Here is a 13020-nt window from a genome sequence, read left to right on the forward strand (position 1 = left end):
GTTTCAATTCTTCCTCTGTAGTCTGACACTGTCATATATATATACATATATATTATATATTATTATATATATATATATATATATATATATATATATATATATATATATATATATATATATTTATATATATGTGTGTGTGTGTGTGTGTATTTTATATATAATTCCCCCAAAATTCCGCCAGTGGCCATAAGCTAGACCATTACTACGTCAAAAACTCGCTTCAAGACTTGTAGTTTATTGAGAAGATTAAGGAGAAATATTACGCCAGTTCATCAAGCCAACGAGGACCATTCTTTGCTGTAGCCTTACTTACCTCCGCTATAATTCTTCAGAGTACAAACTCCGCAAAAGACCTAGAGATGCTCCACTTAAGGAAACGGCAGATGCGCGTGTAACCCAAATTCAAACAATTTTGGAACACTAAGAATATAGACGTACTTCCGTTAATATCGTCCAGAGGAGTACCAAGATTATCTTATTTCATACATGATAACGTAAACACTTAAGATATGATTTCTTATGCTATCGCTTTGCCTAATGGTGAACGGTCAAGATAATGGTGAACAAATCAAGATGGTGAACTCTCAAGACACTTTAGAAGCTGGGTAACTCTACCTGTCGTCGGCGACCAAGTTGTTAGCTCCAGAGCAGTCAATCAACACGTCCATTTACCTGAAAAGAAAAATGTTTGTTAGTATTTACATCGTTGATTGTTTATAAGCATTATTTAAAAATAATATTTGATGTACTAAGTTAGTGTTTAACGGAGAGCAACGTACGACATTATTGTATTCCATAATTGTTTTATTCGTGTGTTTGCTAAATTGTTTTTATGTTTGTGCTTCTGAATGGTAATTCTTTTTATCATTTATCATGCAACGAAGGCTCGTGCTTGCCCTCAATATCCAGTTATTTTTATGTATTCCGCAATCATATTTATGTACCTAATTTTATCTTATAATGCTTGATTTATTTTTATTCGCCTCGTATTGAGGGAACAAGGTCGGTGTTTCCTCAGCTGCTCGCCGGCAAGATAACCTTGAACCCTATCTTGAGGTTATCTTGAGATGATTGAACCCTAGATGATTAGATGAACCCTAACCCACACTTCAGAAAACGAAGAAATGATGATGATTCGGTCCGTCCTGGACCATTATGAAGCCTATTACAGGGCTTGATAAAGGTCCAGGCCGGACCAAAACGTCACCGTCAAATATCTATAATATTTAACGTATTTAACAAGCGCTGTTTATAATAATATTTTTACAATGTTATCACATAAGTAATAAGAATTACAAGGCACACAGAAATCACAATGGCGGGGTATATATTAGTAATGATTGTACTAACACCAATTATTAAAATAATTATTACAATAACAATAATTGCAATAATAGTAACAATAAAAAATATAATAATCATTATAATTATTATTTTTATTATTATTATTATTAAGTCATTTTAATCACTGTCGTCCACTGAGATGATAATTACTGAGACCTGCCCGAATACCCAATTAGTAAATCGATGGACAACGTGGGTGGAGACTCCACAAAGCAGCCTTTGTTCTCCTCTCAAACGGGAAATCTGGAGTTTTAATTGGCCAATTACTGTCAAATTACAGAAAATCCTGAGTTTTAATTTGACGATTACAGGCAGGCTTGAATTGGATTTTTTATTGTCTGTCATATATGTCACATGAACCATCAGGTGTTGGTATGAAAACCTGATCACAATATATAAAAGAAGGAAGTGTTTCTGATCTAATTGTTTCGTATATGTTATTTGCGTTTTATGCTGTACTAATAAATTATTACCTTTTTTTAGATTATATATTACACCCACCCACACACACTTGATTGACAGTTGTGAGGCGAGACCAAAGAACCGAAGCTCAACCCCCGCAAGCATAACTAAAGATGAACAGGTTGCATTGTTTTACGTTATCAGAAAGCCGTCGACAGGAGACTTATGCACAAGTTAGAGAAGCAGACAGGAGTGACAGGCTGCAGTGGATTAGTGAGCATCTAAGCAACAGACCAACAGACAGCAACGTGGTCTTTAGTCACAATAATGTGGCTGAAGTCGATTGACAATCGACTTGAGAATAGTCCAGGACGGACCGAAACGTCGTCGTCCCTTCACCTTCTAGTGTGAGGTCTGGTCAGGACAGATCTTAGAGATGTCACTAGCGGAGACCCACACCATCGGTATTCGAACGTATTCTTTTTCATGTATGTAAATGACCATCCAGAGGGGCCAGAGTCATTTCTCTAAATATTTGCTAAGGGGTGCAAAAATAAAATGGGAAAATTAATTCGAAGTTTATGAAGAAACTATAAGATGACCTGGATAAAATAAAGGATTGATACATTAAATTCTTACTCGAGTGTGACTCAAGCAACTGGAGAGTAATGAAACAAGGAGCTGGGAATAAGAGGCCGGACATAAAGTGCAAAAATGGAAGAAGAAATTCTTCCAAAATTAGGACGAATCCCACTTCAAACTGATATTAACGGCATATGCTGGGTTGGCCAACAAAAGAACTGTTTAGAAATCCGATTAAGGACTCATTCAGGACCTTGTATACCACGTATGCCAAACCAGTGCTGCAATATGCGGTGCTTCTGTGGAGTCTGTACCTTTTGTAAGCCACAAAACGAAGTTGGAAAAAGTCCCGAGGCTTGCTACCGGATTCATTACAGAAATGAGAGGTGAGAGTTATGAAGATATACTAATGAATCTTAACAGTCACGTAACTGAAACACAGAAAGGGTTAATGTAGACATAATTACTACATACAAAGTTGTCCGAATTGATAGGACAGAGAGGGGCAGATTATTTGAGACGGGCAGTGCACGGACTAGAGAACACACGTGGACACTAAAGTATCCAAATGAGACACAGATATTAAAAAGATCTTTCAGAGTCAAAGAAGTGAACAAATACAAAGTAGTGGAGGTAGACTTCTAGCACAGATTCAAATGAATATATGGCAGAGCCCAATAGGGCTGGAAACCTGTCCATCAGTTAACATATAGCTGAGAGTCGGGATCAGAGAGCTGAAGCTCAACTACCCGCACAATCACAATTGGGTACACATTGACATTGGGTACGTGTACACACATTGACATTGGGTACGTGTACACACATTGACATTGGGTACGTGTACACAAATAAAAACACCTTTGTTAATTTCCATCGTGCAGTCAAACTTTTTGTTTAGTTTTGACTATGACAGAATAAATTAATGTTTTCTTTTACTTGTTCAGAATGACTGAATAATGAAGAGGGGAGAGGCATGTCTGTTTCAAAATTTGGGCGTCAGTTTTATTTGGCGTTGACAAAACTCAATAAGCAGTGCAAATATGAAGTTCATGTTTGAGGGATGAATGGAATTTACCGAAATAGTAAAATAGTATCTACAACTGCTAATTCCATATATTTATAATCACTTATCATTGAGGATTAGTAGCAACATATATGCTTATCGGCCAGTTTTAAAACCCAGCTGACTGAACACATTCAGATTATAAATGCATTTTTATATCGTTTGTTGTTTGAAGCCTCCTTGCAAGCCAGATTCACGAAGCAGTTACGCAAGCACTTACGAACCTGTAAACCTTTTCTTAATCTTTTGCGGCTTTGTTTCCAATTATTAAACAGTTAATGAGCTCCGAAGCACCAGGAGGCTGTTTATAACAATAACAACAGTTGATTGGGAAGTTTTCATGTCTGTAAACTGTACAATAAATGTAACCAAAGCCGTCAAAGATGGAGGAAAGATGTACATGTTCGTAAGTACTTACGTAACTGCTTCGTGAATCTGGCTCCGGGGAAAGTGAGCACGGGCCGTAGGCGCTCTCCAGCCCAAGTACTTCCAATGGACAAAGTTCTCTTTTCTGTGGAGCCCAGGTCATAGAACTAGGGTGTATAAAATGCTATCTTGATAAACTTAATGGCACACTGAGGGTCAACTATATCTGACATGCTACAATCTCTCTCTACTACTGTTCTTTAATATAGTTAACTCTTCGACGGTAGTTCAGATATTTATCTTGTTACACAGTTCCTCATAACGGCACAGAAAAACAAAAATAACGATCAATTTTACTTTTCCCCTCAATTCGACACTCAACTCTTAATCTTGGGTTTGCAAACCTCCCCAACATCAGGTTAAATTTGGTATGTTTGGCAAATGTTAACTTGGATTTGAAATGATTGGCGATATACTGATTTTTTTTTTCCATAGCTTCAGGTGGGCTGCTCGCTGTCATGGCTTCAGTTGCCATGCACGCTGTCATGGCTTCAGTTGTCATGCTCGCTGTCATGGCTTCAATTGTCATGCTCGCTGTCATGGCTTCAGTTGCCATGCACGCTGTCATGGCTTCAGTTGCCATGCACGCTGTCATGGCTTCAGTTGTCATGCTCGCTGTCATGGCTTCAGTTGCCATGCTCGCTGTCATGGCTTCAGTTGTCATGCTCGCTGTCATGGCTTCAGTTGTCATGCACGCTGTCACGGCTTCAGTTCCCACGCTCGCTGTTATAGCTTCAGTTGCCATGCTCGTTGCCAGGGGCCCCAGTCGCCCTGCTCGTTGCCAGGGCTCTAGTTATTAGGGAATCGGACATTCATGCGTCACATTTCTCACTGAAAATATCGAGCTTGTCTGTTACGGCCTGAATGAATAATGTATTTGCCAGCCCTGTTATTGGTCTAATATTAGACAAGGGGGCCACGGCACCAACACACAACGAGAGTGAATTTTTCTTTAAAATGACAACACGCGTACGACTCGCTTTTTAAATCTTTATGACAAGCGGGTCATTTTCGTCTGTACTGTATCATCTCTTTAGGGATCTTGCCTCTAAATATGACCAGTTGGAAGGTGGTTGAGAGAGAGAGAGAGAGAGAGAGAGAGAGAGAGAGAGAGAGAGAGAGAGAGAGAGAGAGAGAGAGAGAGAGAGAGAGAGAGAGAGAGAGAGAGGGAGAGAGAGAGAGAGAGAGGGAGAGGGAGAGAGAGAGAGAGAGAGAGAGAGAGAGAGAGAGAGAGAGAGAGAGAGAGAGAGAGAGAGAGAGAGAGAGAGAGAGAGAGAGAGAGAGAGAGAGAGAGAGGGAGAGAGAGAGAGAGAGAGAGAGAGAGAGAGAGAGAGAGAGAGAGAGAGGGAGAGGGAGAGGGAGAGGGAGAGGGAGAGGGAGAGGGAGAGAGAGAGAGAGAGAGAGAGAGAGAGAGAGAGAGAGAGAGAGGGAGAGGGAGAGGGAGAGGGAGAGAGGGAGAGGGAGAGGGAGAGGGAGAGAGGGAGAGGGAGAGGGAGAGGAGAGAGAGAGAGAGAGAGAGAGAGAGAGAGAGAGAGGGAGAGGGAGAGGGAGAGAGAGAGAGAGAGAGAGAGAGAGAGAGAGAGAGAGAGAGAGAGAGAGAGAGAGAGGGAGAGGGAGAGGGAGAGGGAGGGAGAGAGAGAGAGAGAGAGAGAGAGAGAGAGAGAGAGAGAGAGAGAGAGAGAGAGAGAGAGAGAGAGAGAGAGAGAGAGAGAGAGAGAGAGAGAGAGAGAGAGAGAGAGAGAGAGAGAGAGAGAGAGAGATAGAGAATGAGTGAGTATACTGAGCACAATAGGCAATCAGACGTTTAATGACACATTCTTTCCTGGGTCGCAGGAAGGGTGTGTCTTTGTCCACTCATCCTGTCACAGTTACGTCTCCCACTAGACAGTCACCTACACCAGTCTTCCACTAGACACTTAGTGGACATCAGCGACGTATCCAAACGTCACGGTCTCACCATTCCTGTGCTCAAGAGATATATATATATATATATATATATATATATATATATATATATATATATATATATATATATATATATATATATATATATATATATATATATATATATATATATATATATATATATTTCGTGTGAACAGATATAAAAAAAAAGATAGTAGGATTTCAAAGTTTCTCGTTAATTATTCCAATGGTGAGGACTCTCCATGCTTAGGAGAGTCCTCTCTATTAGAAGAGTTCCCTCTATAAAGAGACGAATTCCTTAAAATACAAGTTTCTCCATAATAATGAGAGATCCCTCCATAATAGTGAGAGATCCCTCCATAATAGTGAGAGATCCCTCCATAATAGTGAGAGGTCCCTCCCTCCTACAAAAGAGAATTAACAGTTTTCTCAACATTTCCCCGTAAACGTAACTCTTTTTTTTCCTAAAACTTAAACCATGCTAATCCTCTCCTCCATCCGTATTTTCCACGGCCACTGAGCAATTCGCTACATATCCCCAGAGAGGAACTAACATGAAGAGGAGCATACTAGAGCGTGTAGGAACAAGTCTTTGAAATACCCGTGTTTACCTAACCAATTAGTGCCTTTTACACGGAGAATTAACCAGATTTTCTATTTATTTATCAGGCAGCTGTTTGCGAAGTTAAAATTGGCATCCCTTCCCGAGTTGAACGATCCCTTTGGGCTTGGTACTAAGACGACAGACGGTGTTGGGTGTGTGTGTGTGTGTGTGTGTGTGTGTGTGTGTGTGTGTGTGTGTGTGTGTGTGTGTGTGTGTGTGTGTGTGTGTGTGTGTGTGTGTGTGTGTGTGTGTACGTACCTAGTTGAGTTTGCAGGGTCAAGCATCTGCTCTTAAGGTCAAGCAAGGCCTTTCGACCTTCAATGATTCAGTGCAGTGACTCTTTTTCTCTCGTTTTTCTTATCATATTTACATTTAAAGCAGTGTATCGAATTGATTTCGACAACTTCCTGACCTAATCCGTTCCACTTATTTACGACTGTTAGATTGAAAAAGTTTGTTCTGACATCTCTGTGACGAGATATATATATATATATATATATATATATATATATATATATATATATATATATATATATATATATATATATATATATATATATATATATATATATATATTTTCTCTGGATCTGAGAGAACCCTTGCCCTAAGAGAAGAGGATGACATTCAAGAGACCTATTTTGGACCTAGGGTATGCACACAAAATTATTTCTAATGAAGTCTTTGAAGAAATGGTTTGTTGTTGGCTACTGTAAGGTCCAGAGAATAGCATCATCCCGGGAGTAAGGTTCATCGCACAATTGAATCAGTTTCTGTCTTGCTTTGATCGGGAAATTGCAAATCCGGCTCTCCTTTGATGGCTACAGAGCACAACCCGCGACGGACCGTTTGTCGCAAATAGTCTGGATGTCAACACACTCACGCGCATGCACACACACACACACACACACACACACATACACACACACACACACACACACACACACACACACACACACAGATGTTAGGAAGTATTCTTTTAGCGTGAGAGTAGTGGAAAAATGGAATGCACTTAAGGAACAGGTTGTGGCAGCAAACTCTATTCATAATTTTAAAACTAGGTATGATAGGGAAATGGGACAGGAGTCATTGCTGTAAACAACCGATGGCTAGAAAGGCGGGATCCAAGAGTCAATGCTCGATCCTGCAAGCACAAATAGCTGAGTACAAATAGGTGAGTACACACACACACCGTGAGGCCTCGCCGCTGAGTGGACAGCGCTAGAGAGACGTAGTCCGAATTCGAATTCGGTTCGATTCCCGGCGGAGGCGGAAACAAATGGGCAGAGATTCTTTCACCCTGATGCCCTTGTTCACCCTAGCAGTAAATAGGTGCCTGGGAGTTAGACAGCTGCTACGGGCTGCTTCCTGAGGATGTATGTGTCTTGAGGTTATCTTGAGATGATTTCGGGGCTTTTTTAGTGTTCCCTCGACCCGGTCCTCGACCAGGCCTCCACCCCCAGGAAGCAGCCCGTGACAGCTGACTAACACCCAGGTACCTAATTTACTGCTAGGTAACAGGGGCACAGGGTGAAAGAAACTCTGCCCATTGTTTCTCTCCGGCGCCCGGGATCGAACCCGGGACCACAGGCTCACAAGTGCAGTGTGCTGTCCGCTCGGCCGACCGGCTCCCCGTGTGTTTAAGAGAGAAATAAATGCAGTAGATATAATGGAAAAATAGATTGGTTAGAAAGGCGGGGGTCCAAGAGCTAAATAGCTCGATTCTGCAGACACAAATAGCAAATACACACACACCTACACCTCTGGCCGGCACACTCAAACATTCCTGGCCCTCTTCACCGGCAACGCAGCAATTACACAGGTCCCTCTCGTGGTTCGGTTTCTATTTTTTCTCGTCTTGAGAACTCCAGAGTAAAGCAAACTTTGAGTCCGGGAACAATGCGACTCGTTGCAACCTGGCGGAGTTACGGATGAATTTACACAAGTTGTGGGACTGTGTCGGCACGGCCGCCAGCATGCACCTTTCCTTCCATTATATCCGGTTAGATGACATTAATCGCACAAGTTGATGAAAAATTAATTTTACGTCTTTGTGGCGGAAAACAAATGGGTAGAGATTCTTTCACCCTGATGCCCTTGTTCACCCTAGCAGTAAATAGGTGCCTGAGAGTTAGACAGCTGCTACGGGCTGCTTCCTGAGGATGTATGTATCTGGATATGTGAATTTCATGTGATATGTGAATATATGTGAATTTCATTTTCCCATTAGTGTTTAAGATCTAAGAATATAAAAATAATATATAATTATCTACATAAATATAATATAAATTCATAAACATTATTAAAGCTTCTTAATGTACTATATTGAAAGATACAGTAATACAAGGAATGTTTGCTAAGCTCTGGCAATTTAAACAAGCTTGTTAAGCTCTGACAAGCTTAACAAGCCAATCGTAGCGATGAGACACAAGAGCTCTCACGTGAAAGATACGAGACTGGGGGCTATGAGCTTCTCTGAAATAGGCTTTTGGAAGTAAATGACGTCGCGTGTGTCGTCGTCAAGTCTATCCCGCGTGGCGGGCAGCTGCTGAGAGGATATTCCTGGGAGACTTAATACCCTTGAGGTGTGGCACATGAATATGTATGTTACGGGTTCCAGTTTATGCTTCATACACCTTTACTGAGCACATTTTGCTTTAATTTAAAAAGGCAAGTCTCTCCCATTGGTAAGCCTTTGTGAGACTTTATAAACTTTACATTAAAAATCAGCGGTTTCTGATCATCATTCGACAATGATAGCTTGTATACTTACATAGCTAATAGCGTGTACCCTTGCAAATTTAGACAAGGAACCTTCTCAAACTCAAGATAAGTGTTAAAGCAAAGTTGGTCAGAATTTAAGGGTATCTGCGTCCATTTAGCGAAGTGCTAATATGGAACAAGACGGAGGGTAAATAATAGCTTTCCTTCGGCGCCACCCTTCTTACTTCTTAATATGACGTGGTCTGTCTCCCTCCCTATCTTCCTTCCTCTCTCTCTCTCTCTCTCTCTCTCTCTCTCTCTCTCTCTCTCTCTCTCTCTCTCTCTCTCTCTCTCTCTCTCTCTCTCTCTTCCTGTCTGAATGACGCTAACAATAAATCATAATATATTTCCTTTGTTGATGTTGTTGTTTAAGATTCAGCTACTGGGAACAAAAAGGTCCACGTAGCACCGGCTATGGTGAGCCCGTAGTGAACTTACCAGCACAGGAGCGGGGGGATATTTTTCCCTTGTTCTTTCTCCTATACGTCACCTGCAACTCACTCTGTCAACTGCACTCCAAGAGTACATGATTCAGCTCAATGTTTTCACTCTGAAGAGCCTGAGCGCTTGATGAGTTATGGGACATAGTTCCATATATATATATATATATATATATGGAACTATATATATATATATATATAACTGAAAACTCACACCCCAGAAGTGACTCGAACCCATACTCCCAGGAGCAACGCAACTGGTATGTACAAGACGCCTTAATCCACTTGACCATCACGACCGGACATAATGAGGTGATAGCCGAAGCTATTTGAACCACCCCACCGCCGGCACTCGGATAGTAATCTTGGGCATAGCATTTTACCAAATCACCTCATTCTTTGGGGCACACGTGAGGAACACAAATGCGAACAAGCCTGAATGGTCCCCAGGACAATATGCAACTGAAAACTCACACCCCAGAAGTGACTCGAACCCATACTCCCAGGAGCAACGCAACTGGTATGTACAAGACGCCTTAATCCACTTGACCATCACGACCGGACATAATGAGGTGATAGCCGAAGCTATTTGAACCACCCCACCGCCGGCACTCGGATAGTAATCTTGGGCATAGCATTTTACCAAATCACCTCATTCTTTGGGGCACACGTGAGGAACACAAATGCGAACAAGCCTGAATGGTCCCCAGGACAATATGCAACTGAAAACTCACACCCCAGAAGTGACTCGAACCCATACTCCCAGGAGCAACGCAACTGGTATGTACAAGACGCCTTAATCCACTTGACCATCACGACCGGACATAATGAGGTGATAGCCGAAGCTATTTGAACCACCCCAGCCGGCACTCGGATAGTAATCTTGGGCATAGCATTTTACCAAATCACCTCATTCTTTTAGGCACACGTGAGGAACACAAATGCGAACAAGCCTGAATGGTCCCCAGGACAATATGCAACTGAAAACTCACACCCCAGAAGTGACTCGAACCCATACTCCCAGGAGCAACGCAACTGGTATGTACAAGACGCCTTAATCCACTTGACCATCACGACCGGACATAATGAGGTGATAGCCGAAGCTATTTGCTTCGGCTATCCTACTATCCGAGTGCCGGCGGTGGGGTGGTTCAAATAGCTTCGGCTATCACCTCATTATGTCCGGTCGTGATGGTCAAGTGGATTAAGGCGTCTTGTACATACCAGTTGCGTTGCTCCTGGGAGTATGGGTTCGAGTCACTTCTGGGGTGTGAGTTTTCAGTTGCATATTGTCCTGGGGACCATTCAGGCTTGTTCGCATTTGTGTTCCTCACGTGTGCCCCAAAGAATGAGGTGATTTGGTAAAATGCTATGCCCAAGATTACTATCCGAGTGCCGGCGGTGGGGTGGTTCAAATAGCTTCGGCTATCACCTCATTATGTCCGGTCGTGATGGTCAAGTGGATTAAGGCGTCTTGTACATACCAGTTGCGTTGCTCCTGGGAGTATGGGTTCGAGTCACTTCTGGGGTGTGAGTTTTCAGTTGCATATTGTCCTGGGGACCATTCAGGCTTGTTCGCATTTGTGTTCCTCACGTGTGCCCCAAAGAATGAGGTGATTTGGTAAAATGCTATGCCCAAGATTACTATCCGAGTGCCGGCGGTGGGGTGGTTCAAATAGCTTCGGCTATCACCTCATTATGTCCGGTCGTGATGGTCAAGTGGATTAAGGCGTCTTGTACATACCAGTTGCGTTGCTCCTGGGAGTATGGGTTCGAGTCACTTCTGGGGTGTGAGTTTTCAGTTGCATATTGTCCTGGGGACCATTCAGGCTTGTTCGCATTTGTGTTCCTCACGTGTGCCCCAAAGAATGAGGTGATTTGGTAAAATGCTATGCCCAAGATTACTATCCGAGTGCCGGCGGTGGGGTGGTTCAAATAGCTTCGGCTATCACCTCATTATGTCCGGTCGTGATGGTCAAGTGGATTAAGGCGTCTTGTACATACCAGTTGCGTTGCTCCTGGGAGTATGGGTTCGAGTCACTTCTGGGGTGTGAGTTTTCAGTTGCATATTGTCCTGGGGACCATTCAGGCTTGTTCGCATTTGTGTTCCTCACGTGTGCCCCAAAGAATGAGGTGATTTGGTAAAATGCTATGCCCAAGATTACTATGCGAGTGCCGGCGGTGGGGTGGTTCAAATAGCTTCGGCTATCACCTCATTATGTCCGGTCGTGATGGTCAAGTGGATTAAGGCGTCTTGTACATACCAGTTGCGTTGCTCCTGGGAGTATGGGTTCGAGTCACTTCTGGGGTGTGAGTTTTCAGTTGCATATTGTCCTGGGGACCATTCAGGCTTGTTCGCATATATATATATATATATATATATATATATATATATATATATATATATATATGTATATATATATATATATATATATATATATATATATATATATATATATATATATATATATATAAGGTGAAATGTGAGCAAAAGAAGAGCTTTCAAAAGTATACTGTTATCAATTTACGCTAAGCGGGAATACATTTATACTTACATTCATTTATACTTACATTCATACTTACGTCAGCGTTCAAACACATCACGGAGATGACAGTGTCACCAGCTGTAGCACAAGGCAGTGTGCTCGTCTCATCTCACCGGAGCTCATTAATACCACTCCATTCACTCATGTCAACAAGACAATGTGTCACCAGAGTTCATTGTGTCCAGGATGATCCGGGTGTGTGGTGGGTGAGTAAGGTGTGTGCTGGGTGAGTAAGGTGTGTGCTGGGTGAGTAAGGTGTGTGCTGGGTGAGTGAAGTGTGTGCTGGGTGAGTAAGGTGTGTGCTGGGTGAGTAAGGTGTGTGCTGGGTGAGTAAGGTGTGTGCTGGGTGAGTAAGGTGTGTGCTGGGTGAGTAAGGTGTGTGCTGGGTGAGTAAGCTGTGTGCTGGGTGAGTAAGGTGTGTGCTGGGTGAGTAAAGTGTGTGCTGGGTGAGTAAGGTGTGTGCTGGGTGAGTAAGGTGTGTGCTGGGTGAGTGAAGTGTGTGCTGGGTGAGTAAGGTGTGTGCTGGGTGAGTAAGGTGTGTGCTGGGTGAGTAAGGTGTGTGCTGGGTGAGTAAGGTGTGTGCTGGGTGAGTAAGGTGTGTGCTGGGTGAGTAAGGTGTGTGCTGGGTGAGTAAGCTGTGTGCTGGGTGAGTAAGGTGTGTGCTGGGTGAGTAAGGTGTGTGCTGGGTGAGTAAGGTGTGTGCTGGGTGAGTAAGGTGTGTGCTGGGTGAGTGAAGTGTGTGCTGGGTGAGTAAGGTGTGTGCTGGGTGAGTAAGGTGTGTGCTGGGTGAGTAAGGTGTGTGCTGGGTGAGTGAAGTGTGTGCTGGGTGAGTAAGGTGTGTGCTGGGTGAGTAAGGTGTGTGCTGGGTGAGTGAAGTGTGTGCTGGGTGAGTAAGGTGTGTGCTGGGTGAGTAAGGTGTGTGCTGTA

This window comes from Procambarus clarkii, chromosome 44, assembly GCF_040958095.1.
Source record: "Procambarus clarkii isolate CNS0578487 chromosome 44, FALCON_Pclarkii_2.0, whole genome shotgun sequence".
Classification (NCBI taxonomy): Eukaryota; Metazoa; Arthropoda; class Malacostraca; order Decapoda; family Cambaridae; genus Procambarus; species Procambarus clarkii.